Source organism: Lepisma saccharinum, chromosome 23 (genome assembly GCF_977018435.1).
Source record: "Lepisma saccharinum chromosome 23, izLepSacc3.1, whole genome shotgun sequence".
Lineage (NCBI taxonomy): Eukaryota > Metazoa > Arthropoda > Insecta > Zygentoma > Lepismatidae > Lepisma > Lepisma saccharinum.
Genome location: NC_139251.1, coordinates 34,052,445 through 34,077,998, shown reverse-complemented (window position 1 = coordinate 34,077,998; position 25,554 = coordinate 34,052,445). Strand labels below are relative to the sequence as shown.

Genomic DNA, 25,554 nt, shown 5'->3' with positions numbered 1-25,554 from the left:
AGCTAGTTAAAAAGAAAGCTACTAAAAATTGTCACTTATAATTTGTCATTTCTTCCCGTTTCTTTCGTATGCAATAATGTTTCAAAAACGAACCAAATTAAAAATTAACGTTCAAGTCCTGCCAAGCTGCTTTCTCATTCGATGATGCATCGCGTCACTTTAATACGCATAAAATATCAGCACTATACCATGAAAACTTAAGTGGAAAACAGCCTGCTGTTCTCTTGGCTCGGTGAGGTTGGTCAGTAGCAGAATAGTGTCCTCCTTTAATCCATCAACTTCTCGGCAGGAAATCCATGGTGACTGGACCATTAATGGACATGAATGATTTTCCAATTTGTTACATAGTTAGGAAATGGTACACAATATGCTTTCAATTCCATTTTTGGTGGAGGGGGAAATCCCCCCGTTAATTCACACTGTTATATATTACCGATTGTTGCAATTAACAACTTATGTTTAGTCTTGCTTATTGTTTCTTGTTCCATGCAACTTGAACAGTGCGAGGCAATACATTTCTTATGTTATATGATAAGAACACGTCATGCCTAGGTCAGAATCAGCACACCAGAAGTAAATGCTGGATCCACCTATATAAATCACTCCTTATTCTAGAACATTACACTGGAGATAAATGATAAGACATTTTTTAAAACTTTTTACAGTGTTTAATTTTCCTTCGATCAGCATCTAAGGTAAGAGATTTCCATCAAAGGTTGGTGCTCAGTGACGCTTCCTACATACAGGGATTCTGTCTAGACTCTGTAAGAAAAGAAACCAGTTTCAGTATGCAACTACAAACAGTCGTCTACAAAAGATTCAAATTGTACAAAACCCTACTTGTATATGTGTCAATAAGAAAGATATTCAGTATTATATTTGAATGTAATAGGTATGTACGTACAAAAAAGAGAGACATTCTATAAAACACTTATAAACTCTTCCACAGTGTTGTGAATCGTTGATTTATGAACCTAACCTTACAGTTGGATGTATATTATCATCATCCTTTAGAAAACATGGAATATCATTATAGCAAGAGTAATTTGTTTCAATACTGGAATGATGTAGACAAAGTAAAAAAGAAACGTGCAACTTTATGCACAGTACCTTGATATGGGGAAATCTTCAAAACGCTTTAGTGCACATAAGCAGAAAAAAATCACATTATAATCAATAGAGTTCAAATGATTATGACCTAAAACCTTTAGAGAAGTGCATCCTTTATACTCTAAAATGTGCCACATGATCAGAAAAAACTCAGTAACCTTCAAATAATTATAAACTTAAAAAGTGCATTTCACAAAATAATTATTTTGTTTTGCAGCAGAATGTCCTTCACGATAGACTGTTGACATTACAAATACATAAGAAAATATCATAATTCTGATAGTTTTTAGGAAAGGAAATACTAGACAACTTTAGCAAAAAATAGTGCTACCTTAACTTATTACTTCATTTCTTAGTTACACTGAATGATGACATGTCGTCCACTGGGAATGTAACTGTTCTATGTCCAATTTTTCAGGAGAGACTTTTAATATTTGACCTGATATGTTAATTAAACCTTTGTCACCATTATGCTGAAACTGTTTGTCATTGTTGCAAAGGCTTGTGTATTGAAGCTTTTGTGAAAGGTAGTAGTTGTTTGGTTAGGTATTTATGCTGTAACTATTTATTGAAATTTCAGATAGAACAATTGCACTCAACACTAACTTAGATACGAGAGTGCCAGTGTTCTTTCTACCAGATACTGCATTTTAGAAATGAGATTAGGTAGTTGTTCTGTATTAAAGATGAAACAAATTTCATTATAAATTTGTATTCAGTAGCAAACTAAAAAAAAATATATTCAATCAAAAATACTTTGATTCCGTATTATTGAAACTTTGTCAACCAAAGTAAGAACCTAAGTCCACTACTATTTCTAAGCAGCTCCCACAAGTGACTGAGGTTAGAATGCAAGTGGTTTATCTCAGATGACGCTTGTGGTGGTTGAGGGAAATTGCCATAAGGCTTCATTGGCTGTTGGAGTTTGCATTCTCATGGATGCTTCCAAATTTTGTATATGAACCAAAAACATACACAGTATACCAATATTGGTTGTATGTAGGCATCAGGTGATAACAGAGATTAAACATCCTAAATAGACCACAGCCAAAATATCTTGATTTGTTTTACAATTTGGAGATGGAACAATTAAATTCTCAATTTCAAGCCAGTAGAAGGATTATAATATTATATCTGCTGATTTTTTGTAAAAAAATACTTTTTATTCCAAGTTCTGGACAAAATATGACCTGAATATGCATTTACTACACAGGGCCAAAAATACCTGCATCATCTTCACAAAAGTTAGATTTTTTAAAATAATTTTTTATGTTCTCGTGCAAATTTATTGTTTTAGGGTCAATAAATATGAAGTGGTACAACATGGTTGCTTGACCATTTTTAAAAAAAGTTTATATTTTGTGTGGTGTGAGCCTCATATGTTGACAGTTCAGAACCACTGTTATTTTATATTTTCTATCACCGATTTGAAGATGGCGAGCATTTTTTTTTCATGACACTCATCATTTTCTCCATTCGTAAGCATCAGCGGCAACTTTTTTATCTTAGCTCTGGTAACTCCTACGACAATGAGACAAAATCTGTGATGTTAAGCACATTATAGTCTACAATTATATTTGTGTGTAATTTTCTAAATGTTATTCCTTCATAATACATTTTAAGGTCAAAATTGTGTATTTTAATCGCTCAAAATGACATTTTTTGGGGGGAAGGCAGTTTGTTTGACACTTGAATTTTTTTGTGCAAGTACCTGTGTACCAATAGTGTGTGTCAAAATTATTTGAAGCTTGAGACTTTAAGCCTTTTCTTTCTACAGGGTCACAAACATATACTTTTTGTTTAAAAATTTGAAGTTCAGGGTTAAATATCTCTGGTGGGCAGTTGTTTAAAAATCTGAAATTTGTACACAATACAGTACTCCATGATAAGTAAGTTCAGTAAAAATTTTGAGTTTGATATTTAATTGGTTTAAGAGATACAAAACTCGTAAAAAATTCAATATTTTGCTTTAAACATGGTATGCCTAATTTCATTTCTTATTAACATTTTGTGTTAAAATTCTGCAAACTGTAATTTGGAATGTCAATCAACAACATTACTATGCTGAAATGGCTCTTTGTTTTTTTGTTTTTTTTAAATTGTAAACGCATTTTGGATTTTGAGCAGCCATACATTGCACTTATAAGACTTTCCCGCTTCTCCATTGAAGGTTTCAAACTTCTATTGCCAGGGGATGCTGAACTATAGTGAGGAAAATGGCAGCATGTAACCATGCAATGTCGGTGGAGCGCCTGAAGTAGCATGCCGTGATCGAGTTTCTTACAGCAGAAAATGTGCTACAAATAGACATTCATCTGAGACTGAAGGCATTTTATGGGGATGAATGCGTAGACATCAGTACTGTGCAATTTGGGCTTTTCATGGTCGTAAAGAAAAACCCAGCTGAAGAACTCTCAGCGTATGTGAGAGAATGGAGTGGAAGGCCGCTGATGGAGGTCATTGGGATCGTGTTCAGCTGGGGTTTTCTTTACGAGCATGAAAAGTCAAAAATCACACAGTATTGATGTCTACGCATTCATCCCCATAAAATGCCTTCAGTCTCGGATGAATGTCAACTTGTAGCACATTTTCTGCGGTTAGAAACTCGATCACGGCACGCTACTTCAGGTGCTCCACCGACATTGCATGGTTACATGCTGCCATTTTTCTCGCTATAGTTCAGCACCCCCTGGCGATAGAAGTTTGAAACCTTCAATGGAGATGCGGGAAAATCTTACAAGTGCAATGTATGGTTGCTCAAAATCCAAAATGCATTTACAAGGTAACGTAAAAAATAAAAACATAGGAAGCTTTACTTTTCAGCATGCCCTCGTATATATAATTTATTGCAGAGCCATTTCAGGATTGTAATGTGGATGATTGACATTCCAAATTACAGTTTGCAGAATTTTAACACAAATTGTTAATAAGAAATGAAATTAGGCATACCATGTTTAATGCAAAATATTGAATTTTTCAAGAGTTTTGTATCTCTTAAACCAATTGAATATCAAACTCAAAATTTTTACTGAACTTACTTATCATGGAGTACTGTATTGTGCACAAATTTCAGATTTTTAAACAACTGCCCACCAGAGATATTTAACCCTGAACTTAGATTTTTTTTAACAAAAAGTACGTATATGTTTATGACCATGTAGAAAGAAAAGGATTAAAGTCTCAAGCTTCAAATAATTTTGACACACACTATTGGTACACAGGTATTTGCACAAAAAAATTCAAGTGTCAAACAAACTGCCTTCCCAGTAAAAAATGTCATTTTGAGCGATTACAATACACAATTTTGACCTTAAAATGTATTATGAAGGAATAACATTTAGAAAATTACACACAAATATAATTGTTGACTATAATGTGCTTAACATGACAGATTTTGTCTCATTGTCGTAGGACTTACCAGAGCTGAGATAAAAAAGTTGCCGCTGATGCTTACGAATGGAGAAAATGAGGCGCGCAATGATTAAAAAATGCCCGCCATCTTCAAATCAGTGATAGAAAATATAAAATAACAGTGGTTCTGAACTGTCAACATATGAGGCTCACACCACACAAAAGATAAACTTTTTTAAAAATGGTCAAGCAACCATGTTGTATCACTTCATATGGATTGACCTTTTATGGTGATATCAAAAGCTTTTCGAGCATTAAAATGTGTTATTTAAGAGTATCCTGCTTTAACATGTATTCGAAAAGTACCGTGTGGTATGCTAAAGTTATTTTTTTTATTGCAACTTTTTTTTATTAACCAACACATCAAACTAATATCAGATAGGTTATTTTTGGAGGTCACTGGACCTATTTGCCTAACATAAGAACCATTGCAAAAAAGAAAGAAATGTGCCCTAGGAAGTAAAATTCCTCAAAGAAATATATATCCGCATGCTCTGAGGAATCGGTGTGAGCTATCATCACCAAAGGGTAAAAGTTATAAGGTAGGCTTAACATTTTAGTAAGAAAAATACAGACAATGTAAAGTTAAGCATATTTTGTTATGTGTGACATATACTGTATATGGTAGCATCTCTCTCTTTCTTTATATGTCTTGTCTGTGTGTTTGTTGGAAGACTTACGTGCAATTTCAATGACGTTACTTGTATTTCTAACTACCAATTCCAAATGTGTTGCCTTTTTGTACTAAACAACTTAAAAGAAACTTACTTGTACGTGCTGCACTCCTTGATATGGACTTCAAAATAATTTGACGCAGATCTCTGTCCCACCGGTTTTTGTTTGTAGTGTTTTTTTTTTATTTCTTTTTTTTTTATGATGCCTCGAACTGGCGTTCCACTTTCCAATAGGTTCCTTGGCCTTTGTTTCCCACCTCCCACCCTAGGATCTTTGTACCACACTGTGGGCCCTGAAGGCTCTCTGGGCCCTACAAAGCCCAACTTGGCCCTGTAGACCCTGTGGACCCTTTAAGGGCTCCTTTAGGTCCCTTCGAAGACCCTCGAGACCTCTTTGAGCCCCCAATTTCCCCCTAGGGGTAAAACCAACACTGCTGATAAGATCCTGGCCAATGGGGGAGCCCAGGTCGAAGGGGGGCGTGGGGTACCTCCATGCCTTCCACCCTCCTTCCCACCGAATCCCCCCTCCTCGTGGGAATGAGCCCCCCAGCGTTCCAAGGTTCCCTAGTGATGGTGCAGCAGAAGAGGAGCTTGATATCCAACCCCCCGTAGTGAGCTCCGAAAGGGACAAGAGAGGCCCACGCACACACACAGACACGCATGCACACACTGATACACACCAAATAATAAAATAAAAAGCTACCAGTTAAGAGCTAAGAGGGAAATTGGAGGGTGAACTACAATGGCTCGGCTGTCAGCTAGCAGCCGAGGAAGACCTTATTTACTAATGGTGACTCCAGCTGCCATACAGCAGCCGGAGACCACCCTTATGCACCAAGGTGACTCCAGCTGCCTCTAAAAGTAAAAAAAAGGTAAAGTGTTCCCCTGTGCTTAGCACCACGCCATGAAGGCGTATAGGGGGTGTGGAGGTAACGCCCCACACTTTCTTGATCCGGTCGTGAGTAGGGGTGATGTGATCAGCATCACGCCCCTGACCGCCTTTACCCCCCAGGGTTTCCCCCAGGTACCCATGTTATTCGACGCTGGGTAGGCGCCGGGGCCGCTTCCACCGTTAGAAAAGTTCCCGGATTTGAACCGGCCGGGGATCGAACCCGGGACCTTTAGCATGGTAGTCAGACGCGTTACCGACTGAGCCACCGTGGCCTCTAAGCAGCCAGAAATCACCATTACAGTCTATGGTGGCTCCAGCCGCCATACAGCAGCCGGAGACCACCCTTACGCTCTAATGTGACTCCAGCCACCTCTAAGCAGCCGGAGATCACCTTTACAGTCTATGGTGGCTCCAGCCGCCATACAGCAGCCGGAGACCACCCTTACGCTCTAATGTGACTCCAGCTGCCTCTAAGCAGCCGGAGATCACCTTTACAGTCTATGGTGGCTCCAGCCGCCATACAGCAGCTGGAGACCACCCTTACACATTAAAGTAGGCATAAAAACTTAATTATTACTAGCGGTAATATGGAAACTCTGCAGTATGTTAGGATAGTTTTACTGAAATAACATGTTTAGGCCCAACCTCTTCGCCAATCCCACTTGCCTCTTGTTGTCAGCAACTTATCCTTAACCAAGATGAGATGTGAAGAGTATAAGAGCTTTAGTTATGAACGCTTACAGGGAGCAAATGTAGAGAATAGAAAAATGAAAGAAATAAAGAACAGAGATGAAGAAAGAAAGAAAAACAGGGAAGTGAGAGAGAGAGACAAATTAAGAAGGGAAACAGAGAAAAAGAAAATGAAGAGAGATAGAAATAAAGGAGGCAAAGAAACATGGAAGCAACAGAGAAATAAAGAAAGGAGACAGAAAAACAAAGAAAGGGGGAAGTTAGAGAGAGGGGGAGAAAGAAAGAAGCAGGGAAGTGTGTGAGAGAGAGAGAGAGAAAGAAACAGGGAAAAGAGAGAGAAAGATAGAAACAGGGAAGTGAGAGACAGAGAGAAATAAAGAAGGGAGACAGAAAACAGGGAAGAGAGAGAGAGAGAAATAAAGAAGGGGATAGTGAAAGAAAAACAGGGAAGTGAGAGATAGATAAATAAAAAACTGAGACAGAGAATGAAAGAAAAAGGAAAAGACTCAGGAAGAGAAAGAGAGAAGGAAGAAGAGTAGCAGAAGATGAATAGAGAAAAATATTTATAATAACTAAGAAACAGTAAATAAGAAAGAAGACAGAAAAATAAATGGTCAGAGAGAGAGAGAGGAAGTAAACACGTACACAGTACATACTCAAACTGAATAAAGGTCGAAAGCTAATAGAGAGAAGCTGTTCAGGGAAACAAGGAGACATGATGAACACATGTTCTCCCATTAACCAAAAAGCAGACGCCCATGCCAGGCTCACGATGACAAATCGAGACAATAGAACCTGATAATGATGATGATCAGTGAAGCGCTGAGTACTGACACAATGGATGTCAAATCACCACCTATTTAAGTGTTTATAAATATAATCTATAACCTAAGTAAACTAAATCTAAACTTATCTAAATACGCTTATTTTGTCAAATAAGGCTATCATTTTCGCTCCTATTCTTAAGAATCTTTATTTTTTTTTTCGCAATTTTAAAATATATTCTACACCAGTCCATTCATCCAACGAAATCTTAACATCATTATTATATATGTTATCTAGCTTCAGTACCCTCCACCAGAGATACTTCCAAGCATTTCACATTTTCTAACTTTCTACAATGCTATCCTGCCAATCCTTATATTCTTCACATAATTTTCTTCCGTTCCCTCTTCTAAAATTAATTCTCGTGAATACTTCCAAGCATTTCACGTTCTCCTACTTTCTACAATGTTATTCTCCTTCATATAATTTTCTTCCATTCCCTCTTATAATATTAATTATGATGAATACTTCAAAGCACTTCACGTTCTCTTACTTTTTACAATCCTATCCTGCCAATCCTTATATCCTTAACATAATTTTCTTCCGTTCCCTCTTCTAAAATTAATTCTCGTGAATACTTCCAAGCATTTCACGTTCACCTACTTTCTACAATGTTATTCTCCTTCATATAATTTTCTTCCATTCCCTCTTATAATATTAATTATGATGAATACTTCCAAGCACTTCTCGTTCTCTTACTTTTTACAATCCTATCCTGCCAATCCTTATATCCTTAACATAATTTTCTTCCATTCCCTCTTCTAAAATTAATTCTCGTGAATACTTCCAAGCATTTCATGTTCTCCTACTTTCTACAGTGTTATTCTCCTTCATATAATTTTCTTCCATTCCCTCTTCTAATATTAATTATGATGAATACTTCCAAGCACTTCACATTCTCTTACTTTTTACAATCCTATCCTGCCAATCGTTATATCCTTAACATAATTTTCTTCCATTCCCTCTTCTAAAATTAATTCTCGTGAATACTTCCAAGCATTTCACGTTCTCTTACTTTCTACAATGTTATTCTCCTTCATATAATTTTCTTCCGTTCCCTCTTCTAAAATTAATTCTCGTGAATACTTCCAAGCACTTTACGTTTCTCTTACTTTCTACAATACTATCCTGCCAATCCTTATATCCTTCACAGAATTTTCTTCCGTTCCCTCTTCTAAAATTAATTCTCGTGAATACTTCCAAGCATTTCTCGTTCTCTTACTTTCTACAATACTATCCTGCCAATCCTTATATCCTTCACATAATTTTCTTCCGTTCCCTCTTCTAAAATTAACACATTCGGGTCTGGCCTCATAATACAGCATTGTTACCTCTGGTCTGCGGTTTTTGGTTGTTTTTCAAAAAATCATAGAAAAAATATTTTTAATCTGTTTTTATTTACCACATATTTCTTAAATCTACAAAACTTCCTCTTTTCAATGAACTAAAATTTGTTAAATTTTATTTCCATTTTCAGACGTTTTTTAATATTTTTTCAGCAATGTTTTGTGAAGAAGAAAGAAGTACAACATTGTAACAAATGTTAATATAGAGATATTTTAAGTTCGTAATCTGGAAATTTCAATAATTAACTACGTAAACTATCAATACATCTTTTGAATCTTGCATAAGAATACTTCTTATGTGCACATAACAAAAAATAATTACAAATTACAAGTAATTATCTTTTGCATGAAAAAGTGGCTGCAGGACAGGACCAGACGATGTATCAGTTGGTTCTGTCCCCTCTGTAAAAATTAAACAAATAAATAAATAAACTAAATAAATAAAATAAAATTTCATTTTACATACACTATACAAAATAATAAATGGAAAAACTAAAAATACATCAGTGCATGTAGGAGAATCAAGCAAGAGGCAAGATGAATAGACCCAAAAAAATTACCTCTTCTCACTTCATTCATAAAATACTAGAGTTTGCAACACTGTTTATATTGTCGACAATAATTATTACAAATATAACCGACCTTCCAAATCTTCAAATTCATCTGCATCATCAAAATCGTCGCTAACTTCAAACTCTGAGGTGGAATCCTCTATGCAGTCTGGATCTAACGACGCCATTCTAAACAATGCACAGTACATCAACCCGACAACAAACAGTCACAGGTGTGAGATAAAAATAGCACATGAGTCACCTAGTGGTCAGAATTTCAACAGAGGGGCTTGAATGAACACGAGCATGAGACCAAGTACGAGCATATCACGTCGTTCAATCGGCAAAGCGATTGCATACCGCAGGACGGGCTATGCCCGTCGTTCGTCCACATTGACTTTAAGTGCACTGCGGGCTATGCCCGTCGTGAGACCCCAATGTGTTAATTCTCGTGAATACTTCCAAGCATTTCACGTTCTCTTACTTTCTACAATGTTATCGTGTCAATCCTATTCTCCTTCATATAATTTTCTTCCATTCCCTCTTGTAATATTAATTTTGATGAATACTTCCAAGCCTTTCACGTTCTCTTACTTTCTACAATACTATCCTGCCAATCCTTATATCCTTCATATAATTTTCTTCCGTTCCCTCTTCTAATTTTAATTATCATGGATTTGCTAATCCACCATGATCCTTAGAGCTAAGTACTAATATTATTTCCCTATATCCTTGTAATTTGGAAGAGGTAGTTGAAGGTATCTGCCAAAAGTATAAAAAAGAGTTAATTATGGTGTGAGCCGATAATGGATATAGTGGTACCACAATTTAGCATAGCTCCAGTAGAAGAACAAGAAATGCTGGGTATAGAATGATTCACAGAGAACATAATCCAGAGGAAGACTAAGCTTAGATGAAAGAGGCAAGGAAGGAACATAGAGGCAGTCCGATCTTCTTTTCAGGGGTTTGTAAAAGGAATGCAACCCTGCCCTCAGGGTGAGCGGTTAGCGTGCATGCCACCTATCCTATCGTCCTACGTTCTTATTCTGGATGAAGCATTCACATTTCATCAATTCATCATCCATTCTTGTATCCATGATTATTCTATAGGGGTACAAAGGGTAAAGCATGACATCTCTTTCATCAGATCATATTCATCCTCATCGTCGTGATTAATCTCGTGGGGTAAAAAAAAGCAATAGAGATAAGCCAAGATGGAAGAGGACAGGAGGAGAAATGAATGATAAAGAACCAAATTGCGAAGGAATGTGAGCAAGAGGACTACAGATGTAAAATGTACCAGCGGAGTCCAAGGCAAATTTAGAATATCATATAAGGCGTCCATGTTGACATGTCATATTGTGAGACAATAATGTTTGCACCATTACACATCCACTCAATAGTTTGTTCTCGTCCATCTCAATCCAGTTGGTTGCTGTGACTTTGGAAAGTGAGACACGCAAGTGAATCATGGCGGAACAGCAGTTTAAATATCTAGCAGTGATAGAGTTCTTGATGCTGGAAGGACACCCACACCTGTTTGGTCAATGTGCACAAGGACTCTTCACCTTCCCTTGGCACCTTGTATAATTGGGTTAACGAGTTCAAGAGAGAAAGAAAATCCATGCGAGATGAGCCATCGCCATCACAGCCCAGAACTTACAAAAATTGGAGGAAATAGTCATGTTAGACAGAAGATTGAAACTCTCCTAACAGTCAAGACAATGGGCATTCCGAAATCAACGTTGACTGAAGATTTGATTATGAGAAAAGTATCTCTGTGACAAAGTTGTTCACACCACTTCAAAAGCAAGATCGCATCGACATTTCAAATAACAATTAGGAATTAGTGAGAAGTCAGAAAGCAATTCTGTCCACCTTAGTAACATGGGACGAGATGTGGATATATTATTATGACCCCAAAGCGAAGCAGGTTTTCCCTTGCAATAGAAACATGAAGACTCTCCTTTGCCCAAGAAGGCATTCTACATTTAAATTGTCAAAAATTCACCCTGAGACACTGACATACCCTTAGATCCACAATTTCAGCACTTTGAACTAAATATATAGAATGAAATGAAGCACAGTATATTGTAGTGATATCGTGTGTGTCTTTTGCATGAGAGTAAGAAGAATGGAGAGGAACACTAGTACTCACACTCAATGGCAAAGACTGCCTGCACTTTGGCGATAAGCGCCAACCAAACAAGGAACAAGCAAAAGTTCAACAATCAACATGCAAGCTGCTGTTTTGGAACTGCAAACGATCACTGCTTATCAATTCCACCCCCAGGAATATCATGGTTAATGGTGAATCATATGCAGAAACTATAACCGAAATTCGTCAAACCATTCACCAGAAAAGGTAAACGACAGGTACTGGGTGAATGTGTTACATGATAATGCACCACCAAACACGTCTCACATTGCCAGGTTGCCACAGACGAACTGAAGTTCACAGTGATAAACTACCTCCCTTATTCAACAGATGTAACCCTCAGTGATTCTTATTAGTTGAAAGTTTTGAAGTTCGAGTAAAGGAGACTGTGATTTCACAACTATGAAAAGATTGTGTGTGCTGTGAATTCCTTTTTAGAGTCTCTGGTTTGATCCTTGTACAATACTGGGATTATGAGCTTGCCATCCAAATGGGAAGAGAGTGTTAATAAAGGGCAGACTACATTGAAAAATAAACCAGATGTTTTTGACCACGTGGTCTTTTGTGTGTTTTTTAATTCACCTTGGACACCCCTTGTGCATTTGAACAGGATGACAGTTGGACTGAAAAGGCAACACCCAAAATTGAAGGAGGATTCCCAGAAACCTACTGGTGCAGAAATTAACAAGTAAAATAAACCTACTGTACATGTGGCATGATCAGCCACACAGGAACTGTGTTACAATGAATGAACCGGAGCAAATTGAGGAAAAACAAGGAAGTGAAACAGAAAAAAATATGTGGTCCAGTGACTCATGGTGGGTCATATACATTTTCCAGTAACTGCCAGGTGCCAATGATCTGGGTTCGTAGATTAGGTGAGTCATGGATGCTGAGTTTGCTTCAGCATCTAATCACCATTTATCCACCATTCATGCTCATGGTCGTGATTAACATAGTGGAAGAAATGCAATATGATTCCTGGTTCAGTTCCCGCATAGGTATGAATGTTGATTTGTGTACATCCCTTCATAAATTACATCTATCACCATCCATCCTCATCCTTGAGATTACAGTAGGGATATCAAAATCTGACACAACAATAGAAAGCAAGTACGACAGTAGTTTCCCATACTATAAGTACTTTTAATTTAGAATTACAAGCCTATGTGCAAGTCAATGTAAGCGCTTCCCGATAGCATAGTGATAACATTGTCGCCTTGTAATCAAGGGCTTGGTACCCGGTGGAGACACATAGCGGTTCCGATCCAACTGTAAACTGTAGGTCCAATCCCGATTAGCTTTTCTGTGCATAAAGTGAAATTAAAAACGAACTCAAACAAGCAAATATAACTGCCCTAACCTAGCAGTGTAATGTGGTTAAAGGTGTCTGTCATATTGAAAAAGTTCTCGAGAGGTATATTTGAACACATTTAGTGCAACGTAGCTTTTAAAATATTAACAGCAGCTTCTTTGTAAAAATCGCAGAATGAAAACTCAGATGTGAACTTTAGGTGTATTTACATATCAAATTGTTCAAGACATTATTAAAGTTAGTGTACACATCTTCATTGTCTAAGATTGGTGGCTGCAAGTACAATGTTTAAAGCTAATAAAAGTGTTTCAAGGAATTATAGAAGGATTAATAGAGTTCATGTTTATGATATTTAAAAGATGTTCATTGAACTCATCTGAGAACATTAGAAAAGTGAGGTTACTGATCCGAAGTAAACATCATGAATACTATAATGTGAGATATGCATTTTTAGTCATTAAAGCAAAATCCACCAAATCATGTTAAAACCCCTGTAAATGCTGTTGTGACTGGTTAGTAGTGGTGTAGGAACGGGAGGTACAAGGGGTACACTGTACCCCCTTAAATTTTTACAGTAGGTACCTTTCTAGATCACACGATCCGAAATGTACCTCTTGTACCAAGTAATTTAAAGCAAGAAAGTTTATTTTGTCTGCATTATCTCCTTATTCCAATAAATTCATTCCACGTTCAACCTATTATACATACTATGTTGTGTTTCAAGTTACCCCACTTGAGCTAAAACTAAAAGAGAACTCTTTAAGAGAGTAAAAACAGTTTAAAATGTGTGCAACACGATGAAATGAGGCCTAGGCATCTATCTGTTCTGGTTTTAAAAAACCTGTTCCACATTTAAAGAATGTGGACAAATTCATATGTATATGGAGGTTGACATTTGTACCCCACCCAATTAAAAAAACGTTCCTACTCCACTGATGCTTAGTATAACGAACTGCGAAGCCAAATTCAGGATTAGGAACCTTGATACTTCAGTGTTATTCTTTTTTTTCTTCCAAAATTTGTGTTTTTTTTGTTTTATCTCACTTTTCTGCCAATTGTACCTAAAATTATACCTTCATTCTAGTTTTAAATGAGCATTTTAAATTGTTCGTGGCAGTTTCATACCCTGTAAACTAGTTTTAGGGAAGTTATTTTTCATTATTTCTCGTGCCATAAATACGGATGTTACGTCTCCCAAGTGACGGCAGGTGATCGATCACTCGTAAAACATTTCTCTCGCTGCAAAAATACTGATGTTATGGCTCCGTGTAACAGTAGATGTTAACTCGATGTCTACCAAAAATCGCACAGCGCCACTTGTGACAGTATGTACGCACTCAGTCCTGCCACAACTGCGCCACTTTGATCGGTGATGCAAAAATTTCCCATACAAGGTGAAAAATCGTGGGAAATATCAGTTTACACGTGGATTTATATAGCTGTCGGAATTATTCCATTATATCACGTGCCATAGTTTTATTTTGTATAAGATTTGGAAAACTTGCAAGTTATAAATGCGTAAATATGGCACATTTTAATTCTTAAGTCGAAAACGCAAGAATGTTGGATTTTCCCGATATGTTTATTTTTAAAGCTAGCAAAATGTGTTAAAATTCGCGGAAAAGGTCATAATTCACATTTTATGCTAAATTTGCATTATTGCGCAATTTTGGATGAAAAATGTGCTCAGAACATACATAAACACTTTTTTGCAGCAATTACAATTTTTCGGTGCTATTGCATTTGCGGAAAATCAAGGTTCCTAAGGATAAGTGTACGGATACGTCATTGCTTTTGTTTCATTGTCTGTTTCATCATTCATACCCGTTGTGGCGATGCACCTACAGAGGTACAAAAGTGATGTAAAATAGACCAAATAGAATGTTCCATATTTTCAATAGCTGTTATGACTCTGGCACCATGAGTCACTGGAGGAAAATCGCTGGAAAAACTGGAAAGGAGATCGAACTGCTTCCAGGCGACAGAGGACCGAGCAGTGTGAAGTGTAGAGGAGAGAGTCGGGCGAGTTTCCATGCAACCACTACATCCCCTGCAACCGTTCCCTTACAGAATAACTAACAAGGATGAAGGGGGCGGCCTTCCCCACCTCTCACGAACGCCAACAGAGGAGGATCCTGTACCTGTCCCTTCCATCACATCAGTCCCTACCGAACCCGGGAACTCCAAAAGGTTCAAACCCACAAAGCTCGTCAAAGGGTGGAAGTATGGAGTTTTCACCAACGAAGGCTTTCTCAGCAACCCGCTGGTGCCTACATCCCACACGGCCTGGGCTACATCCCCCATGACCATTCACCCCTCCACAGCACTGGTTCTCCCCCCCTCTTTAACCCTCCCACACCCTTCCCCTTAAGGCTGAGACAACCATTTAAAAAGGGACCCCAGTTTTCACCTGGCTCGAGATAGGCCAATTTTTCGAGGGAGGTATTTTGTGGGTTGGGACAGAAATCTGTTTTTTGTTGGGTACATCAAATTATAGTTTTTACTGGAACCTGTAAAAAAGGTATTGGTTTTAGTACTGTTAAATGGTAATCTAGAAAATAATATAAACTTAGCATTTTTCCAATGTTTAAACTCCCCCTGTTTTGTTAACTTGCTAACTCCAGGGGAATTTATTCAAATGAACAACTCCTTATTTTCTATCTTATATATATATAATAGGTACTTACGTCACAGAAACAATCCATTTAAAAAAACATAACTTCAATGTGAAAGGCTGGACCCCCACTTGAAAGAGAAATATATAATAGATTTTTCGTTTGTACCGGTTTTGTATCATTGAAATTGTCAAGTATAGGGAGGGGTTAATCCCCAAATTAGAATTTTAATTTCAAAACCATATCGGCATTAAAATGATGTGACATAAACTTCAAATATTACAGTGTTGTTATCTTTCTGACGTCGCAGAACTATGAGAGAAGGCTGAGAGACGTTGTACCCTCCCCCCGTAATTAATTTACTTGAGATAGTTAATGGCACAAACAAAATGAAAAGTGGTACATTCCGGTACAAACGACGATCTATCACTTTGTCTATGAATAGTTCTTTCAGAGGCGAGGCGTCCGGTCATCATTGCATTTTATATATTTTAGAGAAGCAGTAAAAATAATAAGTCAGAATACTCGCATATTTGTGCGAAATAAGCCAAGCGACAGCATGAAACAGCTCGAAATACGCAAGAGATTCGCTAATCTTAGCGCATCGAAATGAGGGCCCCAGTACTACCCCTCGCGCCGAACCCTCCCGCCAAGTTTCCTATTGAAGGCAATGGTGTTCGTCGGCCCAGCTCATCGCAGAATGGTGCGAATCTCTCTGGTCTGCCGGTGCCGAGAACAGCCGAACGCTTCCGAACAGGCGCACAGGTCCAACGACCTGTATTTTCCCCCACTCTTGAAGGTCTGAGTCATAACAGGCCCTTTTTTCAGCCCCCATCCCCATGTTTACAGCCACAGCAGGGTTTGCCTGGAGTCATCAAGATTCTTCCGAGTGTCCTGTGGCGTGCTCAAGGAGGGGTGTTGGAGGATCATAATTCTGCTTAGGCTCAATATTCTTTGAAAAAAAAAAGAAGAAAGCAAAGGCAGGAAAAGATGGCAAAATGAGGACTACTAAAAAGTACACGTAACCCCCCACACCACTCGAATGTCTGCTATTTCCACTTGTTAAGAGGAAAAGCACACATTGAACGATATGAATCTGCTTTTCATTATCAAAACAACAATTGGCGGCGAACCATAAAGGTTCTTCTTACCATTAAACGCGACAATTGAGGTATTTGCATTTCAGTTTCCATCATATTTAATAATTCTCGTCGTATGGGATAGAATTCTGTGTCTTTTGTAGTCGTAAGGTCTGTGGTATGAGCTTTTACATTGAATTGGCAGTGACCTTGGCGTTTGTCGCAGAGAAATTTTGTCCCCCCTGCCTCTCCGTTGAAAGATCGACCCTGACGTTTGGCAAACTTTAGGTTCAGGACTGCTTCAATTATAGTCACTGCATCACATTGCTATTTCTTCCATATTTAATTAATTTCATTTTTGGAAAGTCGGCCAAAGGAGAATTATAACCCCTACCACATGAGCACCGCACACAGAAGAAAATCACATAATATTTTAATAGTGTGAAATGGTTCGTGAGGCATGTGGATTTTTTCTCTAATAACAAAACCGTGTCGAAAATATAAAAGACATTTTAAGTTCCCAGAAACTTGAAAGGTTACCTTTGTATACAAAATAATATTACATTAAACGGGGAAGATTAGTTTAAAAATTAACTTGCAAAAGATAGATAATTTTTCTGCAGACATTCTCAACATGTACTTTTATTTTCAAAGTTTGATACTCATGAAATTGAACCTTCTAACTTTTAATGCAAAAGCATTAACAAATTATATTCCACAAAAATACATGAGGTGTAATCAGAGCGGGCCCTAGGAGGGGCAACTGGGGCACTCCCCCGAGCCCCCACGCCAGATAAGTAACTAATCTGAATTTTTGTTGTTTTAAAAATGTCCATAATTACTAAAATAATGTTCTAAACTAAGTACTGCATAAGAATCGTGTTCAAATATTTGAATTGAAATATGTAATATTAATATTCACAATTATTTTAATTAAACTTGAATCATGAGGCGAATGTATTATTGTACATGGCACAATGTAAATTCACTACAGCGTGCAGTTTCATATTGAATATACCAATTTCTTAAATATAATGAACGTCACACTTGCAGTACATCAGGAATGAATAGAAACACTCATTTAAAAACTTTTATTGGCTTCTCATAGTGGCCGCGGTGGCTCAGTCGGTAACGCGTCTGACTACCATGCTCAAGGTCCCGGGTTCGATCCCCGGCCGGTTCAAATCCGGGAACTTTTCTAACGGTGAAAGCGGCCCCGGCGCCCACCCAGCGTCGAATAACATGGGTACCTGGGGGAAACCCTGGGGGGTAAAGGCGGTCAGGGGCGTGATGCTGATCACATCACCCCCACTCACGACCGGATCAAGAAAGTGTGGGGCGTTACCCCCACACCCCCTATACGCCTTCATGGCGTGGTGCTATGCACAGGGGAACACTTTACCTTTTTTTTTTTTACCTTTTTCTCATAATCCTTGTCTTAACCTTCAACGTGTTCTGCTTATAGCTCGTAAGTAATAACATGAAATATAAGCAAACATTGGCGGAGATTAGGGGAGAGGGATGGTTGCAGTTTTGGCCCCGGACTATGGCTTCTTAACGGTAAGCCTTGTCTACCAAGAGAAAGTAAACTGTCTTTTTTCCCTGCCCAGTTTTGGCACCCAATTATCGCCACTGTGTGTAAATTAATTGTCTATTAATTGGAATAATGTTTATATTGTAACCATGTAGGAAACCTGTACTCCAGACTTGGGAACAAAAATCTCAAGACTTTTTTGGTTATAAACGCCTCGTATATTCGTACGAGTATATTGTATACCCCGGGCCCCGCACACAGCTAGTGCCGGCCGGCTGTGGTTGTGATCATAAACTTTAAGTGAAACTGAACGGCTCTTTTTTCAGAAATTTTATTCTGGGAAATTTTTAATGATAATTACTCATCAGAACGTATATGAAATATGGAACCAATTGTACTTACCAATTCGTTATGAATGTTCCGTGTGTAGGAGAGCAGCTCTTTGATTCTGTCGTCCTGAGTAACCTCTGAAAGAGAGAACACGAATATACCCTCTGTCGTAATGTAAATCATTAACAATGCAAGTGGAAGCTTCATCAGAGAGAGGCATAGGCGTGCGCACACTCTCTGATTGGGGGGGGGGGCAAAAGCCTTGAAAATTCAGTCGGGGATGAAAAACCTCATTTTATCTCACTGTTTTAGTTTTTGCATTGATGTGATATATGTATGTATATGTATATATATACATAAACATATTATTTAAATACATTACATAATTTATTCATCCTCCCCATAACAAACCAACAGCAAAAATTATATAAATTGTCTCTGAAATGTGAGCGCTCCTTTTCCTCCAAACCAAATTGTTATAGCAGCAACTGTCTAAAGTACTTATTTGTTCTTACTTCTCTCTGGTAATGTACAATGCATTGGAGAAAAGAAATTGCAAGCGAAGCGAGCAAGGAAAATTATCCATCCAAATTTTTGTAAGTTGAAACAGTATTCATTTAAAAGGGCGCAAAAAATTTCATGGGACACTATGGCATTCTCTTTTACAATATTTCTCAATCAGATTGTTCGGCGCCCAGGCCCAACTCCCGCCGCTTCCTAGCTATGGCTCTGAACTTGAGAAGACTTCAAGAAAAGCAGATATTGCGAGCGAAGCGAGCAAGAATATTTTACGAAATGTATTTTTATCTGTATAAAATTTAAAGTCGAGGGGACAATTCCCCCTCTGTGCCCCCTGCAAGTGATCCTGGCCGTATGGAAGAAATAATGCAAGAAGGACGTGAAAAGTAATTCCATCTTGTAACGCCTGTGTTGGGGAGGACGCTGGCTTGCCCGAATTGATGGTAAAAGTATAATGGAAGCGCGCGGAAATTTACAATTGTCAACGCCTACGCCCACACAAGGGTCACAAACACAATCTGACGCGACGTTCCCGTTAAGCCTATATTCTCAACCACAAGGCAAGTCACAGAAAGGTCACGTCAGGTTCCAGTATACTTTGGAATCCAAAGGAACGGTCGAAATCAAATGATTCCGTTCACTTTATTTTTGCTAATAATGCTGCAAGAAATAAGAATATTAATGTTTATATATATATATAAAAGGAATAATTTCAAAAACTTAGAACACACTAGCGTAAGTAATTGGATAACACTCCGCAACACAACAGTTGCGTATCAATTTAATGACTTACACCTTTCTCACACGTCGCTAATAAGGTTAAATGCGGCGTTTCTAAGATTTAGTCTTGTTATAAAAAAATAATAATAAAGGAAAGAGGTTATCAGGAGCAAGACATATCCTGGCTTATTATGCGATAATCTAATCAACCAGAGCAAAAGATTGTTCAGAGATAACTGGGTTAAAAACTTCTAATCAAACAAGTACAATTCAACTTCCTTTTAACAATCTGTTTAATTTCTGTTCTCAACAACTATTATAAAAAAGGTCCATCAGGACTCTGGTTAACAATTCATTCTCCCAAGGAGTAATTACGATCGTAACAAGCGCATTATAAATATACAAATATCAACAGCATTAAGAATGGTAACCAGTCTTATCAGTAATAGACTACAATTAATTTCCTTTCTCTTTTTTGTGTAATACAATTTTTATTGCATGGCCGTTGATGCTACCGTGTTGGTTATGTGGTGGTACTGGATTGAAATCGGAAAAATGCGGGGAGTGTTGTACGGTTTACCAAAAAAAAAGGGGGGGGGGGCGTAGTTAAAGCAATTCAGGATAAACTCCCAGTAGCTCTTCAACAACACTATTAACTGTCCAAATGGTTCCTCTGTCACTTAACACGCGCTCAACCAAGAATAAAAAAGAAAGTGGTTGCATTTAAGTGAGCCCTTTTTTACTACTACCGTCGTTCGCTACGGGCAGCGTGCTCAAAACGAACACTTCACACTAGAAAGCATTTTGTAAGTTTTCGTTTGCGGCGATAATTGGGAGTAATAATCGTGCAGTCCCTCAAATTCACAGTACTCGTTATTGCAACAACGAGACAAGTCTAAAACTGAAAGGAGGGATAACATACGTCGATCGCGTGTGCAAAAAAAATTCAAAAAAGGGGACAGTTCCATAAGCAAGCAGACAACGGGAATATTCGATAGAAGTCCAATTTACCTTATGTGTATTCCTTCGGAGCTCTAGTCGTAAACCAAGTACACTCAACTGATCTGGTACCAAAAAACTGCCGTTAAGTATTTCCACTTGAGACCGTAAATGCAGCTGCTACTAAAATGTGTGTTCCATTTTCGTGGTCTCAATAGGTTTCCGAAGGAAGTAAAGTTCAAGGCGAGCTTTCCCCGTGTCACTGCTGCTGGGCTGATAAGGCACAACGCGAAGTCTGAATGCGAACTGCTAACTGACTGTATTCCCGATCGTAATCGACGGGGAAGAAAAAAAAGGGGGGAGGGGGAGAAAAGGAGAGAGTAGTTTTTTGTTATGGCCAATAGACGGAGACACGAAGCAGACGACGAGGAACTCCAGTCTATTGGGTTAGAGAGTTTATTTAACAAATGAACTCTATAATCGTACTCAATGGTACGTGTAATATTCACGGATGAAATCTCGAGTACGTGAATATTACAAATTCCCGGGTCTTGGGGGAAAGAGAATCCACCTCTCAAAACAAAAAAAAAAAAAAATAGGGAAAAAGGCCTAAACGGCTAAGTAGCATCAATAGGCTTGACAACCAAAAACCTGAAACATGTAATTTAACAACCCAAAAAAATTTAAGTAGAACAATTATATCAAGAATACCAAAATATAATGAGCATAATTATAGTACGTTATTCCAATAAAGATAAATACTCAAAAAAATCTCATGAAAAATCAGATACACAGAAATCGCTCTGAAGTGAGCCCCAAACTTGACAGATTAAACATCATATAAGATACGCAGAAAAAATACCACACAAATTACAAGAGCAGTTCATGAAATTGTATGCAAGGAATTAACCCAAAGCATATGTCCACCATACCATCACAAGGCAAAAATCAAGCACATGAAATGAGTAAACTAATACTAATGATATATATATATATATATCCCTTGTAAGGAAAGATGAGCAGGATATAACATCACACCATACATATATGCATTCTTACTTGCAATCAGATAAAAAAATTGGAACCTAAAAGGTTCAAGACAAACATGCATACCAAATGACACACAACTCCATGTTGGCCATCCCGGCTCCAACATCTGAGGAGAGCAATTATACACACAAAAGTCATTATATGCGCACAACACACAAAACGTGGTACCAAGTCAAACATATAAGCGATATATAGTCAACTTATGCCGCACCATAAGCGTGCAATCTGACGAATGCGAAGCAGAAAAGGGGGGGGGTATATGCGTAGTGATGCACAGTAGATCCAATTTGTCGTAGGCGTTTAATGACATGCTCAATACCATGGTCCAAAAGGCATTGATGATGTAAGATTTCCTATGGCGTAACAGGAGCGCAGTAGTCTCGAGAAATATGAAACAAAAAAAAGGAAAGGAATCAACAAAAGAATAAGAAAGTAGGAAATTAGAAAGAGAGATAGAAAAGAGAAGACTATGAACTACAAAAGGAAGGAAGAGAAGGAAAGTAGCATCATTACAAGGCCGCATGCATCACAAATATGTTATTGATCAATAAAGATAGGTATATATATACCCGCACCACATACAAAAAACAATAAGAAAAAACATAGATTATATCACAATGAACTTACATATTGAATGACCAAATAATATACCTGTTTTAAATAAAAAATAACAGGAATATAACAATTACACTTATATCCTAGGCACCTTCATATCTCTATAATATAACAATTTTACAATCAAAAAAAAATTCTCAGCCAGAAAAGGTTAGAAAAAACAGTCTACGTGTTAGCGTTTGGATTCTGTAAAGTATGCCCAACCTGGGTAGATCCCAAGTCCACAGGTGACACCGGAGGGTCTAAATTGCGAACGGTATATGGTTTAAGGTGGGTCACGGAAGAACTATCAACGGCGTTCTCCAACTCCGCAACGGGATTTAACGACAAAGGTTCGTGCTGCACCAAAGGAAGACATGATGGAGGGTATCGGCCCTCCTGAGAGTTGGTTATGATATTCGAAGATAAAGGCGGCGTATTCGCTGGTACAGGATGTAAGGAAGAGACTTCATGATCAGAATACAAGAATGTGTGCCTGGTATCTGATAAGTGCGAAGGCTGGGGCGAAGTTATATGTGACTCTGGGTACATCTGCGAACGCCACTTCAACTCCGGCTGGATTATTTGTTGAGCCAAGGCAAAAAATTCTCGAATAGTCTGAGGGCGAGGAAAATTTAAAATTAAAGCCCGTGCGGGGAAATTCACACCCTCAAGCAAGACCTCGAGTAACTGTTGTTCAGGCCATTCAACGGCCAACACCTGGCTAGCATCATAAGCATCGCGAAGAAAAGAATAAAGAGTTTCTGATGGTTTCTGAACACGGTGGAGGATAGATAGTCGAAACATTTGTAATTCGGAAGGAGGTATGAGTCTGAGCCAGACCATTGATAGAAACAAATGCCATGGTAATTTCTGGCGTAAGCCCTCCATCCAAATATCACGGAGAGGATTTAAGGTAAATGGTAACGCCATTAATAAAATGGATTCGATATCCAATAGTTCCAAGGCAACAATCTTATGGATGAGACACAGAAATTTAAATAAAGATAAAGGATCCCCACCCGTAGCGGGTAACATGTCTTTCAAAAGAATGGATACCGTTTGAAAACGTATGGTCTCCCTTATCGGTGACGCATTTTGAGGGAGGATTACCCCTTGAAGAAAATCCAAAACGGAAGGGGAAGGGGGTGGTAGCGGTGATTGTCCGTAGGGAGGTTGCACATCAAAAGTCATTTTTAGGAATCGTGGACCCACACGGGTCAATCACAATCACTCCTTCCAAAAGAGGGGGGGAAAAAAAGGGGGAAGGTTTTCCCGGTACGTCGCTGGTAATATAATGTAGGTGGAAAAAATTTAACCTGCTCGGCTTCCAAAAATTTGTACTGCCACTAAACTGGTAACTAATGTAGATCGAAAAAATTTAACCTGCTCTGCTAGCAAAACTTTGTTATATAATGTAGGTGGAAAATTTAACCTGCTCTGCTGCCAAAACTTTGTAACGCCTGTGTTGGGGAGGACGCTGGCTTGCCCGAATTGATGGTAAAAGTATAATGGAAGCGCGCGGAAATTTACAATTGTCAACGCCTACGCCCACACAAGGGTCACAAACACAATCTGACGCGACGTTCCCGTTAAGCCTATATTCTCAACCACAAGGCAAGTCACAGAAAGGTCACGTCAGGTTCCAGTATACTTTGGAATCCAAAGGAACGGTCGAAATCAAATGATTCCGTTCACTTTATTTTTGCTAATAATGCTGCAAGAAATAAGAATATTAATGTTTATATATATATATAAAAGGAATAATTTCAAAAACTTAGAACACACTAGCGTAAGTAATTGGATAACACTCCGCAACACAACAGTTGCGTATCAATTTAATGACTTACACCTTTCTCACACGTCGCTAATAAGGTTAAATGCGGCGTTTCTAAGATTTAGTCTTGTTATAAAAAAATAATAATAAAGGAAAGAGGTTATCAGGAGCAAGACATATCCTGGCTTATTATGCGATAATCTAATCAACCAGAGCAAAAGATTGTTCAGAGATAACTGGGTTAAAAACTTCTAATCAAACAAGTACAATTCAACTTCCTTTTAACAATCTGTTTAATTTCTGTTCTCAACAACTATTATAAAAAAGGTCCATCAGGACTCTGGTTAACAATTCATTCTCCCAAGGAGTAATTACGATCGTAACAAGCGCATTATAAATATACAAATATCAACAGCATTAAGAATGGTAACCAGTCTTATCAGTAATAGACTACAATTAATTTCCTTTCTCTTTTTTGTGTAATACAATTTTTATTGCATGGCCGTTGATGCTACCGTGTTGGTTATGTGGTGGTACTGGATTGAAATCGGAAAAATGCGGGGAGTGTTGTACGGTTTACCAAAAAAAAAGGGGGGGGGGGGCGTAGTTAAAGCAATTCAGGATAAACTCCCAGTAGCTCTTCAACAACACTATTAACTGTCCAAATGGTTCCTCTGTCACTTAACACGCGCTCAACCAAGAATAAAAAAGAAAGTGGTTGCATTTAAGTGAGCCCTTTTTTACTACTACCGTCGTTCGCTACGGGCAGCGTGCTCAAAACGAACACTTCACACTAGAAAGCATTTTGTAAGTTTTCGTTTGCGGCGATAATTGGGAGTAATAATCGTGCAGTCCCTCAAATTCACAGTACTCGTTATTGCAACAACGAGACAAGTCTAAAACTGAAAGGAGGGATAACATACGTCGATCGCGTGTGCAAAAAAAATTCAAAAAAGGGGACAGTTCCATAAGCAAGCAGACAACGGGAATATTCGATAGAAGTCCAATTTACCTTATGTGTATTCCTTCGGAGCTCTAGTCGTAAACCAAGTACACTCAACTGATCTGGTACCAAAAAACTGCCGTTAAGTATTTCCACTTGAGACCGTAAATGCAGCTGCTACTAAAATGTGTGTTCCATTTTCGTGGTCTCAATAGGTTTCCGAAGGAAGTAAAGTTCAAGGCGAGCTTTCCCCGTGTCACTGCTGCTGGGCTGATAAGGCACAACGCGAAGTCTGAATGCGAACTGCTAACTGACTGTATTCCCGATCGTAATCGACGGGGAAGAAAAAAAAGGGGGGAGGGGGAGAAAAGGAGAGAGTAGTTTTTTGTTATGGCCAATAGACGGAGACACGAAGCAGACGACGAGGAACTCCAGTCTATTGGGTTAGAGAGTTTATTTAACAAATGAACTCTATAATCGTA

The 25,554-nt window shown here is 38.2% G+C and overlaps 1 long non-coding RNA gene across 2 annotated transcripts; it reads right to left on the bottom strand.

The window, feature by feature from the left end:
* Positions 1-182: 182 nt before the first annotated feature.
* On the bottom strand, positions 183-25,554 carry LOC146005287 (uncharacterized). 2 transcript variants are annotated; one of them, XR_014444002.1, is made up of 3 exons: positions 20,781-25,554; positions 18,603-18,667; positions 183-762 (listed from the first exon to the last, which is right to left on the bottom strand). It is a non-coding gene; the product is annotated as an uncharacterized LOC146005287 (long non-coding RNA). The 2 variants fall into 2 exon arrangements; XR_014444001.1 differs by lacking the exon at positions 183-762 and adding an exon at positions 15,346-15,482.